Source organism: Rhyacophila brunnea, unplaced genomic scaffold (genome assembly GCF_057557595.1).
Source record: "Rhyacophila brunnea isolate RB1 unplaced genomic scaffold, BYU_Rbru_1.0 scaffold_10, whole genome shotgun sequence".
Classification (NCBI taxonomy): domain Eukaryota; kingdom Metazoa; phylum Arthropoda; class Insecta; order Trichoptera; family Rhyacophilidae; genus Rhyacophila; species Rhyacophila brunnea.
The window spans coordinates 6,698,385-6,712,763 of NW_028232752.1; positions in this window are offsets into that span (position 1 = coordinate 6,698,385).

The following is a 14,379-nucleotide window of genomic DNA, read 5'->3' on the forward strand; positions in this document are numbered from 1 at the left end:
AATTAATTACCCAGTAAAACGTCAAAAGACAATAATTATTGCCATGGCCGTGTTGGAATTTTATTCAATTACTTACGTGATTTATTATAATCCCATTAAATCAACATTGTAACTGATTACCGTTGACTATTGATTTATCGGAGTCGTGTTAACAATACAGCGATCAACTGTGAAGCCTAGTAAAGACCTACATACATCCGGTGCAAACAAATAAACACGATTTTAAATTTTATACAAACGTCCATGTTTTTTGTATTCCGCCGATTGGAAAACATGTACAAATGCACTTTCAAACAGGCAAGAGTGTGGATATTTTTACCGAAAAATTTTTACTCTTTCACCGGAAGTTATGATGCATAGTCTTGTGAATTAAACCACCCAAATTTTTACAATGTGGATTGTCTAAACTGTGCTGATTTAGATATTCATTGATTTTCAAAAAGTGTGATAAATTAAGGAGCTAAGTACCAAAAAAATAAAAACTGTCGTTTTTATAGAAAAATGTTCTACATACCAACGCCAATAACGTCAACTATGGTCTAAGTGCCTCAAGCAAGTCAAAAAAATACAGCAAACTATTTAAATCTGGCGGTGTTGTAAGTCCGTTGGCGTGTTTTATTTATAATGGTGTAAGTACCACTGCAGTGGTCAACGGCATTCAATATAAAATGACTGATGACAGTGTGTTGACACTCGTGAGTTCTTCATTATCACACTGTGAAACCACATTTTTCAAAAGGTCTGCTTCATGCAATTTTACTGTAATGTTTTGTTACCACAGGCAATACTACTGTTTGGTACTTAGCGCCTTAATTAATACACGTATTCAAGTGTTTGTGCATGTAAATTTTTGTAGAAGCGAAATTTTACATTCATATACTATTTTGTTTGCAGGAAATTATGTAAATATATGTCTGTACTAAGTTTAAATAATATTTCAATTAAATTTTGTATTTATGGTGGAGCTACTGAGAAATGCTAAGTGTTCCACAATTATTATTTTTTTTTTATGGGTGTTTTATAAACTGTTGCCGCAACACGGCTAATCTGCTACAGTGTTGACACGTCTTTGGTAAATTTTACAATTTGTGTTCATTGACTAGGCTTGCTAATAGAAGATTATACGGTTACATGGTTCAGTTGTCATTTAAAATTAACAAAACCATCTTGGATTATGGAAGATATTTTCTGGTGCCCTTCAATAGTGTTTTACGTACCTGCTTTTAAATATATATATTATTCTATACATATTATAATTAGCTTTCGGTGATTATAGGGTAACTATATGTTGGAGGATTGTTAATGGCATTTTTCTATGATATTACTATAATATTAAACTATGGATTTAGAGCACGGGTTCCCAACCCAAGGGTCGCAAGCGGTTTTCTAAAGGGTTGCCAATTACAAAAAAAAAAAATATTGACAATGATACAAAAATTCACTTTCAATCTGTCTTGATATTTATTTATTTTATGTGTTTATGTGACACTCTGAAAATCGATACTGAAAACAGTCGGATACCAGTGGAAAAAATTTCAATGGACTACAAAAAGAGTGATCCTTGACTGAACAAAAATGTGATGTTTGTGAATTAACAGCGGACTGAAAATTGGGAAGATAGTGTTCTTCATTACTAACTTAAAAATGAACTGAAAGACTAAATTCCAGGAATGGAAGTAACTGTTAAACCAATAGTTCTCTATAAGTGTAAAACTTAGATTCTGACGAATAAACAATTACAAGTCTCCGAAGAATACTTGGATCAGTTAAAGAACACCAAAGGTACTAAGTAACTCTGAGCTCTTTGAGCAACGTAAGCCTAATATAATTAAAATCTTGAAGGTGCGAAAACTCGGACCACTTTGATGGATGCGATCGAACTAGAGCTTTGTGTAAGATTTATGAAGGAATCCTAGAAAGCACTCAGTGTACGTCCTGAGTGGCAGCATTCGGCGCAGCGTTGAGCGTTTTGCGCAACTCAAACATATAACCGTGTGTGAAAATGTTCATAGACAATGTCATTTTTTGGTTATACGTTTGAGTTGCGCAGAACGCTCAACGCTGCGCCGAACGCTGGCACTGAGGCCTCACACTCAGCCTCTATATCGCCCCTGGAGGTACACAGTGAGAGGGCTCAGGATAGGGGTGAAAGGAAGATAATTGTACTGTTGCCAATATGGTCTTGAAAATTACGATTAAATTATATTGTGTATTTTATGGTCATACATTTGGGTCACTGTTGTATTTTGGACAATGTTGCCATCCTTTTCCATGGTGGTTTCAAGATGTAAAACTATAGTACAGGAACATTTTTCATCTTGAATCCATAAAATTTTTAGTATTTCTGACATTTCATGTAAAATTATAGTATTTTACTATAATTATAGTACGGTTAGCAACAATGATTTTGGATAATTTTTTCACTAGTGTGTAACCTCAGATAAGTACCTAAGTTTTTTCACTGTATTACTGTTTGTTAGACTTTGAAAACGTTGGTCAAAAAAATCATGTCATTTTTTCAATATGTGTTGTGCGAATGGTTAACAATGATTTCTCATTAAAAAATCTCTGAGTGTAACTTCATATGCTCGAACAAAAATTATAATTAACTTCGATTTAAAAAAAAAATTATGTGTTTTGTTAAGCAAATATGGTTACTGTTTTAAGAAAAAGGTTGGGAACCCGTGGTTTAGAGTGTGTGAATGCGTTTTAAGCTTAGATAAACAGAATGTTTATCCGTTAGCTTGCACTTATGAGAAGCTTCCTGACCAAAAAAAATTTGCCTTCGATGAAAAAAAAAACAAAAAATATATTATATATTCTACGTATTGATTAATTAATTAACATATTGAATTGTTGTTGATTAGAACTTTACTCGACTCCAAAAAGACTTTGATTGGAGATCTTCTTATGATTGTATTACTAAAATATTATAAAGATGCACTTCGTTTTTGTTATTGTGATGTTTATTTTATTACATTGGTTTTAATACAAAAAAAATCTAGAATGAAGACTTAATGCTTGTTTTATTTGCCCTTCCCTTTTCCCTAAATTACCAGACTTGACAGTTTGCAATAGCAAAGGGTGGAGGTAGGCTGTTAATATCCGCCATAAACAGTGCACATTAAACTTTGTTAGTTGTACATATTTGTTTTTATTGAACAAAGACTACAATTTACACATCATTTCCTTACTTTGAAAAGGTTCCAACTGACATTTTGACCTAAAATGATTTTTTGGTGTGAAAAGGTTCCATTAGCCATATTCTATCATATACGTTCATTTAAGAGTCATCTATTATTAAATATGGGAATTATCAGTATGCCCGAGTTCTATCTACATGTCTTTATATTGAAAATATGACCATTCCAAATTTCAAACGCTCATAGCTCAAAACATGGTCAAGTGCAATTAGAACCTTTTCAAAGTAAGGTAACGAAATGGTGCTTGTTAGTTTTTAAAAATCAATTAAACCCTGCCTAAACCAAACTATACTTGCGCTCCATAAAATCTACATCTTTGGGACAAATTTAATATAAAAGAAGCTTTAGTAATGGTATTCTTTCGGAACAGTGCAGAACTAAACTGTAAATTAAAAATTTTCTCCCAACATATCCAAATAAAGTTCTCATGATTAGTGAGAATAAAATATGTAAATCCGTCAACGAGCGACCCCGAGAGAACCCGGGTAATTATAATAGTTATAGTATTATATTAAAATGAAATCACAAACGTAATTAGAAACTATAACTACATCTTAAAAAAGTTTAGAAATTGACATGCTCAGGATTTCTTAGTTGATATGTGAAGAATGAATGGTAAAATATCTGTTTATGAAGTCGTAGGCCAAGAGTTTGAATACCGCGTCAGGTAAATTCACGTGTTGTTTTTCAATCCAGAGCATGGACCTCAAGGTTATTCTAACATCACTCAACACCCAAAAAGAGCTAAATGTGGTAAGTAAATATATCACATTTATCACTTTATGTAATCAAGTAGGTAGTTAATTATTACAATAAGTTAACTGTCCAAAAAGTTCTATCTTTTAACATCCCCTCTTGGCTGTGTTAACTTTTAGAGCGAGATAGAATACGTCAATTACATATTGAGATGCGAGGTGCGACTATTTTGAAACATAATGCATGTCACGGGTCACGTCCACCGCCTCAATTTAATATTACCCGCGAGCTGTCAAATATCGAGAGGCTAGTAGTAACATAATATTTGTTTTATTACATGCTGCAATGACATGACTAATAAAATTGTAGGTTATGTTGTTTGACGTTACAATACAATATTTCGAGGTTTGAGTAGAAAATCATAGATATGCCAGCACGAACATACCCGAATATAAGATGTATTTCATACAACATTTCTACCAATTTAAATTTTTGCCGTGTTACGAATTTACCAATTATTATAGATAACTAACTGCCTTGTGTATGGAATGGCTTCCCTGTTAATTTGGACCAATGAAAATAACGGAAACACGCTAAAGTGTTAATTGTTAAAAATGGCTGCGTTGATAGATTGGGCTAGTGGCTAACATCCATCTTTAAAAGGCAGTCAAGAACCATATCGAATCGTAGAGCCAATGAGAAAAAAAGAAATCACAATGCACGGTTAAAAAAAACACTGATGATAATTCTTATTTATGTAGAATTTTATTGTTTAGTATTTTATAATATTTTTATCTTTTACAATGTTTATGTGCTTTAAAAATAAACTATATTATTATGATAGTCGTGACTAGTTATTATACTAAGTATGTTATATTAGTCTAAGAAGTATTTACAATAGTTTTAAATAATAGTACAGTAAACTCTTGATTATCCAGATGCAAATTATCCATGTATTTATAGAAAAAACCAATAAAAACCACAGATTTCGAACTCACTATGATTAAGTAAGACCAGGCAATCAAGTGTATAATGTAAGTAAATGATATAAAAAATAATCGAATTAAGTAATGCATTGTATAATATAATAAAAAAATATAACTTAAATTCGTTAAAACTAATTTAAAATTAACATGACAGTAATATATAAAAAACGTTACTTTTACAGTGAGGAACAAGAAATATTTTCACATAGAACAATCATTAACTATTAGTAGAGTTGTACTGGAAAGCTTAGAATAAATAAACAATAGATAGATTGAAGTAAATTTCATAATATAATTTAATACTTAAGATACGATGAGACAATAAGATGGTATTAATCTTGTATTCACCACATAATTATTTTTTTACGACATGTGTCACACGCATGGTTTGCTTTGTCAATTAATATGAGTAACACCCCGTTTAAACGTGCATGGATTTATGCTGTATTATCGCGGCCATAACAAAACAATGCACGTGTAAACATGTATTATCGTGCAAATTACAAGATTGCATGCATGAATCAAAAAAATTCAGAAGCTTCTGAATTTTCAGGCGATCATTCGCGCAGTAGAACAATAGTGGCGAACCTGCCTGCCGACTCATTATGAGGTTAACCGATTTTCACGACCTGTCAAATAGTACCATATGATAACATCACGTCTCGCTTACTCCTGAAGAATGAGATTGGCGGACAGTCAGCACTTCTACCCGTAAACAGTATTTATACCCGTGTACAGGTGATATAAGTACATGTATGGGAAAGAGATAGTTGATAAAATTCCAAGTAATAATTGAATAGAACGGGGTGGGAATTTTAATGGTGTTTTTATTATTAATTTTTAAGCCTTATGATCACTTTCGATCAAGTGGTTTACAAATTTTGATTTTTTAATTTTTTGAGAACTGTATTTGACAATTAATAATAAGATCATAATATTACATAGACTTATATGGAAATTTTATTAAATTATTTTTTTTAAGTCTTAATAAAGCTCACCATGTGTTCAAAACACGTACCTATCGTAAAAGATTTTTTCTATGTAGTAAATACAAACTGATAAATACATTTTACATAAAATTATCATGAATTACAGCGTTTACCAAATAAATGCTAAATAAAAATCTAATAATAATTATATATATATTACATAAAATAATTATTAATTATATATTAAGAAACAATATAATTTTGAAATACCTCAGAAACATACATATTAGAAAAAAAATCTTGAAAAAAAAAAGTTGGACCGAATGGGTTTCAAACTCGCGTCTTTCACTTTCCGGGTGAGTGCTTTGGCCCCTAAATTATCGATTCGTATGTGATTAATGTGAATTATTTCTTATATTTACGTTTAAACTGAGGTACTTAAAATTCCGCCAATATGGAGGCAATCAGCTTTTTGTGATAAATTAAGATAAATGACATTACTAACTTAATAATTGTAACAGACATCTGAGTACTAGACATGTATTTTTTTTTTTATTCAATACTCAATATACACAAGGTTTTTAGCACTCATGTGATATTTCGTGTCCCACTCGGTCTAACTTTTCTTTTTTAAGATTTTCTTCTAATTCTTATGTATGTTTTTGAGGTTTTCCAAATTATGTTATTTCTATAATAAAGAATCTATCATTCTGAAAACATTGTGTACATTCAATATTGAATATAAAAATAAATAATATATATATATATATTTAATTAAACACTACTTCATCGATGGTCTAATGTCAATACCCCGTATCTGACCTATATGACGAAAATGAGTTTTTCGTGTAGGTACTAAAAAGTAGAAACAACAAAAATACTGCCCATCGACTGCGAAATTCCCATATCTGTAGTTAATTTAACAAAAATTATGCAGCCATTTTAGTAATTTCCCGTATCTGAACATTGCAGGAACAAACCTGTAATAGTCCGTATCTTACCTCTAAGCTGTTAAGCGTGTTGCATGACGTGTGTAATTTCTTTACTTTTGAATTATTTAAAAGGTAAAACAGTAAGTAATATAACAAATTTGGATGTTTATCTTTATATATAATATACGTTTTATTGGATGTTATCATTGTGTTAGGCGTTTGCTTTACCACTTTTTACGTTACAAGTTATTGGCATGCTATGTAGATACAACATGTGTGAACTGTCAACAGTCAAAATACGGGATATTAACATTAGGCCATCGACATATTAAATTATCTACACAAAATTTTAACCTCCACTAACGTTAATTTGTTATAACCAATACAAATGTCTCAAGCTCAAGTTAAACAGTTTATTAATATTAACATATATTTAAAAATAATAACACAAGATTTACAGGAATACTTCTACTTCTTCTGTGTGTGGCATATCAGGATCACCTCGACATTGACAATTACATTACTGAAGACGTCTCTGTCGGTATTATGTGTAATGGTTACAAGACCATGCGTACATGATGACCACTAGGTATTACCGCACATGTATTAGAAAAGAGACCTAACTCAAAATTTGTCGATTTTCAGTTATCATCACCACTGGAACCTCGCTAGCGCCATCTACATGTGCGTATATGCGAAAGTAATTTATTTTATTTTTTTATCCCTAGATTTCACAAGTGTCACTTTTCCACTGGGCCATATTTGACGTTGTGTGAATTTGAACAGTGACATTTTTTTAGTTACGTCGCTTTTCCATTACGCATATGTGAGAAATATCTTCAAAACGTGAACTGTTTTTATTTTATTTTTGTCTCATTGTTTTGAAAATACGGAGAATCAAAGATCGAATAAAAATTAAAATGTCTCCTGAATAATTGCTCTTTTCTAATACATGTGCGTTATCATAAATTGCACGATGTCGCAGGCTTAGTGTTCAATCCATGGTTAATATTGGGATATCATGCAGGCTATTGCGTGGCTGTTACAAGCATACTGCGGTAAAGGGTGGAAGTAGGCTGTTGAGATCTGACATAAATAGTGCACAATAGTAAACTTTGTCAGCCATACTTATTTATTTTAAGAATACAAATTGCAAAGTGTGTTGGTTAGTTTTTAAAATTCAAATAAACCCTGCAAAAACGAAGCCATAATAGATAATAGACAAAATCATTTTAGATATCTTATAGAAAGAATAATTATTTTTATCTATTATGATTTGGTTAGGTAGGGTAACATGAATTTAAAAAAAAGTAAATACGTAACACTATTTGCAGTTTGTATTCTAGTTCAATGAAAACAAATAAGTATGACTGACATAGTTTGGTGTGCACTATTTATGTCGGATCTCCACAGCCTACCTCCACCCTTCGCCACTGCAAGCTCTTCAGTCCGGCAGAAAAAGTATTTATTTATTATTTTAGAATGTTTTTGTCATAGTGGGTATGCTACGTTCCAGCACAAGTACCGTAAAGTCTGATCGGTCACATCTCCCATTCCCTGCGCGTCCCTTTTCTTTTGGACTGAATGACATGGTGTAGGGCTGTCATATTGAAAAACAAAGTATTGACACTTAATATGGATACCGGTATCACGGGTCTAGGACGATTTGGCACCGGACAACTGGACCCCACGGATTTCGAAAATAAATAGACGTTAGGTACTAGATATTCAATATTATTATTTATACTTCAATGATTATATTATGATTTAATAGTTGGTAAGAATGTATATATGCAGACGTAAACAATGACTTAATCGTGCATATGTTTAAGTTCCAACGAAAAAAGAGTTTTTTATTTTATACAAAGCCTTAGGCATGGTAATTCTCAATCCACAATAAAGAATACATTATGTTAAGAGTAAAATGAATTCAAACTACTAAGTAGTAGATAGAAACTGATTAAAATACCTCGTTTACACGTGTCTACGACAGTGCGGCGTCCAATTGTCCGGAGGCCAGTCGTCCCATTCCCGGTATCACATATCGGAAGGAAAGTATTGATTCCAAAGTACTTGCAAATATCAGTATCAAATGATATTAGTGCGAGGGATTTTATTTTTGTTAATATTTCCCAAAATATCTGTATCGCTAACGAAAGAAAATATTTATACTGTTATTGTATCGATAGAAAAGTATCAATGATATTTTGACAGCCTAGGCGTGCAACACGATTACTATGCTGCGATTACATTATGATCACGTCACGTGCTGTCACATGCTGGTATGGCGACAAATTTAATCTATGGTTTCGTTATTCCGCAGAATATTTTGAATGATCACTATCTCTATAAATTCAATTATGGAAAGTGCCAACTCTATTTATTAGTATTTTGAATTATTATTCATGGTAATTTTAACAGTTTCTTATATTAAAATTACTCGCGATATATTGCAATACAGAACCCAACCGGCAGACCATAAATAATAGACGTAAACATGTTTTGACGTGAGTCGAAAATGTGTAGGCATGCAGAACATAATAAAATACGTTCATTTAGTCATGCAGTTGCCGATGTAACACGGTACGCGTGAGGTGACCACATTATTGTTGATAATTCACACTGTTGATAACTTTAATAATTCCACATAACTGATAATTCGTTTAAAGATTCAAAATTTGCTACGGGATGGGAGCATCACTCTGGTAACATTTTAAATACCAAGAAAAATGACATTACACACTTTTTCCCAAAGCGGCAGCTTACTGTGACAACACATAACGTGATGATAATGTATTTAAAGCATTACCCTACAAGATATCGTTATATTCATACCGTCCTTGCATTAACATCTGATTGTCCTTCTGCGGACAGCCCAATTCCAGTTAGTCTTCAAATTGTGTTCTACGTCTCCCTCTATATTCTCCTTCAGTATGACCTGTAGACGATAGTTATTTTTCTCTCGCAAAAGAAGGCACACTTAAAATACATCTCTATTACCTACTCTAGATCTAGATACAACATTGAGATTCGAAAAAAGAATTAATATAAATAATTGATTATATTTGTCTCCCCCCCCATTGTACTTCTATGTCATATTACACAATAAAATATAATATAAAAAATGCCAGACTTATGAGAGACTACGACCTTGTTAGTTTACGCATCTCATACCAGTGGCGAAGGGTGGAGGTAGGCTGTTTAGATCACACATAAATAGTGCATTTAATCATTGTCAGTCTGCCACTGGTCACTTTTACTTGTAGGGATGCTGTTGAAATATTATAGGCAACAGTAGCTTGGAGGTAGGCTGTGCAGATCTCACATAAATAGTGCACACTAAAGTCTTTCAGTCATATTTCTTTGTTTTCATTGAACTAAAATGGTATTGATTAATTTTTAAAATTCAATTAAGCCCCACCTAAAGCAAATCATAATATTAAAAGTAGGTTGTGCAGATCTGACAGAAATAATCCACACTATCAGTTGTACTTATTTGTTTTCATTGAATTAAGATTACAATGTGTAGATTGTGTTCGTTAGTTCTTAAAATAGAATTAAAACCTGCCTAATCCAAACCATAGTACATAATAGTAAAAAAATAATCGTTTATTTTTAAAATATCTAAAACTATACTATTAAACCATACACAATTTCTGATACTTCATAGAATATAGAAGAATATTTTTTATCGATTATGGTTTGGTCAGGCAGGGCTTAATGAATTTTAAAAAACAAACCAACACCATCTGTAATATATATTCTTAATTCAACGAAAATAAATACGTATGTCTGAAAAAGTGTGCAATATTTTTATCGGATCGCCCATAATATACCTTGGACTATTATGGTTTGTTTTAGGCAGGGAATAGCTGAATTTTAAAAACTAACTATCACCATCTTCAAATTGTATTTTTAGTTCAATGAAAACAAATAAGTATAACTACTAACAAAGTTTAATATGCACTATTTATGTCGAATCTTAACAGCCTACCTCCACCCCTCGCCACTGTCTCATACTCATGTGTCACTCATATAGATCATAAGTCTGCCGTAGGCCTTATGTCTGATCCTCACCTATAATATATAGCCATTTCTCCCGATCCAATTGTCAAATTTGTCTCGAGGATTAGGCGATAAATTATTTGTTAGGTTGTTATTTCTTTAGAAACAGTAAGAAAATACTACAATTTAATTATATACAAAAAAATATTGGATATAAAAAATTAAGAAAACACATTGTACATAAAAAAAACCAATATAAGTACTGGATTATTTGTTAGGTTAGGTTCAGTTTTCATTCTTGAATTCATGAATTTTGCCAAAATCAGCTATGAAAATTGAATTAATGTTCATATTGAATCTAATAAAATTGGAGACCGTATAGTATACTGTCATCTCTTTCCGATAAGAAAGCTCACGGAGAACTGTGCCACGGTGAAATGTTTTACGTTAATTTACATGTACCAGTGGCGAAGGCTCCATACTAAGCGATTATTTAAAGCCTACCTTCTAAGAAAACTATATCTTCAAGTATTTATTTCAAATTGCAATAAAAAAATATATAGAAAATTTTAAAATATTAAGAGTCATCTATTGTGTGAATTTGAATGTAGACTATGTAAATTAGCCGAGTTTAGAATCAAACAAAAAATTACAAGCGAGTGACGACATCTGTTGTTTTTCTTTGAATGACGATTGTCGATTATTGACTTCATAATCGAAAATGGTTTTCTATACCTTATATGACTCATGTCTTCGAGCAAGTCTACAAATTTTATCACGTCTTGGAAGCGTTCGAGTGACCGCCTTCCAACTCTTTTTGCAAAGTTTATTGTCTATGCCTGCCGCTTTAAATAATAATAAATAAATAAGATGATTTAAAAAAATAATGTCTATTGGGTTCAATCAGATATAATTATTAATTGGTTTTAAAAATAACAAATAATTGTATCTCGTGATAATTATTTAGATTAGTTCAGTCATAGACAAACATAATTTATATCGTTTTAATTCAGTCAGATTGTTGTTCAAAACATGGTGGTATAGTTTTATTTTGTGAGACAATTCTGTGATTTATTGTATTCTGAATGTGGATAGATTATCTTTTTTTGTACCCTAAGTCATTCGTCAGTGCTTCAAATACAAATTATTTGTAAAAATGTCTAGTTTTCCAACTGAAATTGGTCATTGCTGTAGTACAGATCAAATTTTAAAAATATCATTTTCAAGTTTGACGTTTAACCAAAAATCAGAAATTATCAAAGCTGGAAGATCAACCGTTCATTTAAATTTGCATACAGCAAAAAAAACTTATGTTAGACATTTCCACAACAATTTATATGACAAATATTCGTTTTTGACTGGCAGTTGTCAATTAAATAAACTATATTGTTGGCCATGTATGCTATTTGCCACAGATAAGTCTGCGTGGAATTATTCTGGTATAAGTGATTTAAATAATTTGACAAATTCAGTGGTAAAACATGTGACTACAGAAAAACATTTACATTCAATCGTAAATCTGGAATCTTTTGGTAAAACTAGAATCGAATTTGCCGTTGATAAACAACAAAAGGCAATTGCTAGAGTACACAATGAGAAAGTCGACAGAAATCTTAATATAATGCGTAGATTGATAGATACAACAATTTTTTTGGGTAAACAAGAATTATCTTTTCGAGCACACGATGAAAGTGAATCATCAAATAATCGTGGAAATTTCATAGAATCTCTTCAATTTTTATCATCTTACGATTCTGTAGTTGAAGGACATTTTAATTCATTAAAATCTTCGTGCGCCTTTTCTGGATTATCAGGTGAGATTCAGAATGATTTAATTTCGTCAATATCATCCGTAATTATTTCAGAAATTAAGGCTGAAATTGCAGAAGCTAGTTTTGTTTCTATAATGATAGATGAAACACCAGATATTAGTCGCCGTGAACAGTTAACAACCATTTTGCGATACGTTTCAAATAATTCTGTAGAAGAACGATTTTTAGGTTATGTAGACGTAAGTTCAGAGAGAACTGCCATTGTTTTGAGTTCACATGTATTCTCCATATTAGAAAAGTTTAATTGTAGTGAAAAATTGGTAGCGCAAAGTTATGATGGGGCTGCAGTAATGTCTTCAGAATTAAACGGAGTTCAATCAAAAGTTCGAGAAAAATGTTTTATGGCCATATTTGTACCGTGCCATGCTCATATTTTAAATTTAGTTTTATCTAGATCCGTTGAAAATGTTGCGGAATGTAAAAAATTTTTTGGACACATTAATAAATTAGTGAGTTTTTTTAATACATCTACAAAGAGAAGTGCATTGCTCAATGAAATAATGGATCGCCGTCTTCCAAGTGTTGCATCGACCAGGTGGCACTACCACTCTCGTATACTTAATGTAATACATGACAATAGATCTGATTTCATAACGACATTCGAGACAATACAGAATAATTCTTCTAAATGGGATGAAGATTCTTTAACCTTTGCAGATGCTTATGATAGTAAATTTAAAAAATTTGAATTTAACTTTTACTTAGGAATATTCTCCGAAATCTATGCCCGAACGGATATTTTATTTAAAATTATTCAAAGTAGAACTGTAAACATTTCTTATTCCATTAAAAAAATTAACGAATTTAAAAAATGGTTAGAGACCGACTTCCAAAATAGTTTTAGTAATTTATATAATAAATATAAAAACCTCTGTGAACCACCAAAAAAACGTCGCAGAAATGAATTAAATGATGAGCAATATTTTAAAATCATTTTTAAGGAGGTTTGCGATAACATTTTAATGCAAATGAACGATAGATTTGTTTCATTTGAAAAATTAAATTTTTTAGAATTACTTGAACCGACGCTATTTAAATCGTTTAAACGAAAATTTCCAGATAAACTATTTGAATCCCTGAAAAACAGTTATTCTGGTATTTTTGATTCAAGTCAATTGAAAAACGAACTTAAAGTCATTTATTCTTTACCAGAATTTCAAGATTCAAATTTAAGAGAGTTGTTCGAATATTTTAAAAACAAAAAATGTCTAGTGGAAGCTTTCTCACAGACTTATAAACTAGTCAAATTATTTTTAACGCTACCGACCACGACAGCGACGGCAGAAAGGAGTTTTTCTACTCTAAAACGTGTCCACACATATTGTCGAAATACTCAAAATCAAACTAGATTATCGAATCTTTCAATTATAGCTATTGAAAAAGAATTATTAATTAAATTAAAACGTGGGCAAACATTTTATGATGATGTTTTAAAAAAATTTCTGCAGAAAAACAGACGAATTGACTTAGAGTACAAATGATCATATAGTAAGCCTTTATATTAATTACCTACTGAAATATCTTGAAGTGTTTTGAATGGCAAAATGACAACAACGGCTTTTTTCAAAGCCACCAATGATATATTTTTGGGCGTATGTTACGTGTATGAATGTTTATGAAAATACATAATTTAAACTCATCGCTCAATTTTATACCGTCGGTGAGCTATTGAAATTTCAACGATTCAGTGTGGCGTTGTCATTAGTGTGCACATATTATTATTCATCAGTACTAATATCGTAAGTATTATCTTCTTATTTCCTGTAAGTATACCTTACAAGTGTGCTATTTTTCTC